The sequence below is a fragment of the Chiloscyllium plagiosum genome, chromosome 51, assembly GCF_004010195.1.
Source record: "Chiloscyllium plagiosum isolate BGI_BamShark_2017 chromosome 51, ASM401019v2, whole genome shotgun sequence".
Classification (NCBI taxonomy): domain Eukaryota; kingdom Metazoa; phylum Chordata; class Chondrichthyes; order Orectolobiformes; family Hemiscylliidae; genus Chiloscyllium; species Chiloscyllium plagiosum.
In genome coordinates this window covers 459795-462629 of record NC_057760.1, presented here as the reverse complement: position 1 = coordinate 462629, position 2835 = coordinate 459795, and the positions used below count along the sequence as shown (strand labels likewise).

Here is a 2835-nt window from a genome sequence, read left to right as displayed (position 1 = left end):
GTATGGACTGGAGGGGGTGACAGAGATAGGGAGGGGGTGTATTTTCAAAGAGCCAGTGGAGATGTAACGAGCTGAACAACCTCTCGCTGTATCATTTATAAAAGATACACTTTCTGTCATATACAGCAAACCTGTAGTTTCCATATAACCTGCTCAAAGGTTGATCAGTCTGTGTTTGTTCTCCCCGCTGCAGTTGGCAAAGGATCATGGGATCCGATTCTTTGAAACGAGCGCCAAGTCTAGTTTGAACGTGGAAGAGGTAAGATTCCCGGTTCCGCCGTTTCACCAGGAAGGGAGGAGGGCCTCTGTCCAACTTGATTTTTGCCTGACCCCACTGCCCAGGTCCGCAGGTTACCACGGCGAGTCGTGAACGCAGCCCAGTCCGTCTCACAATCTAGGAGAGAGTGAGGACTGCAGGCGCTGGAGGTGCGAGTCAAAAAGTGTGGCGAGTCAGGGGGGGGTGGGGTCAACCTTTGAAGCGTGAGCTGACAAAGAGCTTACGCTTGAAATGTCGACGCTCCTGCTCCTCGGATGCTGCCTGACCGGCTGTGCTTTCCCAGCGCCACACTCACACAAACCAGCCTTTCATAAGTTGACTCCATCTCTGCTTCCAGCTGCCTTGGTAGAGCAATCCAAGACCTCCCCCACCCTGGTTTAGACTTTATCCCAACCTCTTCCGTCAGGCAGACATAGAAGTTTGTATACCCTTATGAACAGGTTCGAGAGCAGCTTCTTCCTAGTGCTGAATAGACCACTCAAATTTGAATTTTAATGTTGATCTCGCTCTCTGTGCACCTTCTCTGCATGCCGTGACATTGTATTCCTTGCTCTGTTCTGTATGGTCTGATCTGTTTACTATGTGGCATGGTGGCTCAGTGGTTAGCACTGCTGCCTCACAGCACCAGGGTCCCAGGTTCGATTCCAGCCTCGGGCAACTGTCTGTGTGGCATTTGTACATTCTCTCCGCGTCTGTGTGGGTTTCCTCCCACAGTCCAAAGATGTAACTAGAGGGCATAGGTCTAGGGTGAGAGGGAAAAGATATAAAAGAGACCTAAGGGACTACTTTTTCACACAGAGGGTGGTACGTGAATGGGATGAGCTGCCAGAGGAAGTGGTGGAGGCTGGTACAATTGCACCATTTAAGAGACATTTGGATGTGTATATGAATAGGAAGGGTTTGGAGGGATATGAGCCGGGTGCTGGCAGGTGGGACTAGATTGGATTTGGATATCTGGTCGGCATGGACGGGTTGGACCGAAGGGTCTGTTTCCATGCTGTACATCTTTATGACTCTATGAGCAGGTTAGGGTGAATTGGCCATGCTAAATTGTCCATAGCGTTAGTCAGAGGGAAATGGGTCTGGGTGGGTTACTCTTCGGAGGGTCAGTGTGGACTGGTTGGGCCGAAGGGCCTGTTTCCGCACTGTAGGGAACCTAATCTAATCTAATCTACATGCAAAACCGTACGTAGGTGCATGTGACAATAATAAATCAAATCCAACAAAAAAGGTGTCTGTTCAGGCAGATGTCAAAGTATAACAAAGGGAGGATTGGGCTCTGTTCTCTCCTGAGACCAAGGTCTTGCTTTGGTTAATTAACATAAAGCAAAATAAATTTGGTCATGTGTTATGCTGCTGTTAGTTGAAATCCAGTTTTGTTATTCGTTCATGGGATCCCCAGCCACCATTTATCGCCCATCCCTGATTGCTTAGAGGGAGTTACGACTCAACCACATTGCTGTGGGTCTGGAGTCACGTGTAGGCCCAGACCAGGTAAGAGATGGCAGATTCCTTCCCTCAAGGACATTGGATGGGGTTTTTTTTTCCAACAATGCTTATCGTTAGACTCTGAATTCCACACCTTTTTAACAAATGAATTCAAATTCCGCTTGGTGTGACCCAGGTCCCCAGAATGTTACCCGGGTCTCTAGATTCACAGTCAAGATGAGAGTGGTGCTGGAAAAGCACAGCAGGTCAGGCGGCATCCGAGGAGCAGGGAAAAAGTAGACGTTTGGGGCTAAAGGGCATTCCTGATAGAAGGGCTTTTGCCCGAAACGTCGATTTTCCTGCTCCTCGGATGCCGCTTGACCTGCTGTGCTTTTCCAGCGCCACTCTCACCTTGACCCTGATCTCCAGTATATGCAAGTATCCACTTCAGCCTCCCTGGATTAACAGTCCAGGGGTAATACCACTAGGCCGTTCCCTGTCACCTCTGCTGTTTCTCCTACGTCAGGAGTGATGCATATCGGACCAGTCTTTAGCAATTTGCCTTTGACAGTAATTCTGTGAAATGCTTTTTCAGTGCAGTTGAAAGATTTTGAGCGTACTCTGACCTGTCTGCTAGCCTGTTTGTGCTGAATTTAAGTCCGTTCCTTTTCCAACAGGCTTTCCGAGCACTCGCCCATGACATATTAATAAAGACGAGCAAGAAATCAGTAAGTTTACTGCAAGATCGGTTTCCTTGTCCCGGCCACAGTGAACTACCTCGTTAGTAAGCCCAAAAGGGTCACCTATCTCTACTCTCCTGCCTATGTTGCTGGACTTTGCTTTGTAATAGTCTTTTGATGGGTGTATTTGGAGGATTGATGCTGCTGCTTTGAGGGTCTGTGGGACTAATCTAAGTAATGCCATGTGTGTTAGTACAGAAATTGAGTATTGCTGGATAAAACAAGCATGTTTTGTGGAAGTTTTTCACTCATCAGGACACTTTGCAAGAATACCAATGTAACAAGGAACACAGTGTGCTACTGTGTGAGAAAAATTTAGAGTCATAGGGATGTACAGCACAGAAACAGACCCTTCGGTCCAACCCGTCCATGCCGACCAGATATCCCAAC

At 48.0% G+C, this 2835-nt stretch overlaps 1 long non-coding RNA gene across 1 annotated transcript in view; it reads left to right on the top strand.

Moving 5' to 3' along the window:
• Positions 1-168: 168 nt before the first annotated feature.
• LOC122544696 overlaps positions 169-2835 on the top strand; it is an 8329-nt gene continuing 5662 nt past the window's right edge. Inside the window, exons 1-2 of the long non-coding RNA XR_006310447.1 lie at positions 169-259; positions 2383-2433. This is a non-coding gene — a long non-coding RNA (uncharacterized LOC122544696). The remainder of the gene's footprint in view (positions 260-2382; positions 2434-2835) is intronic.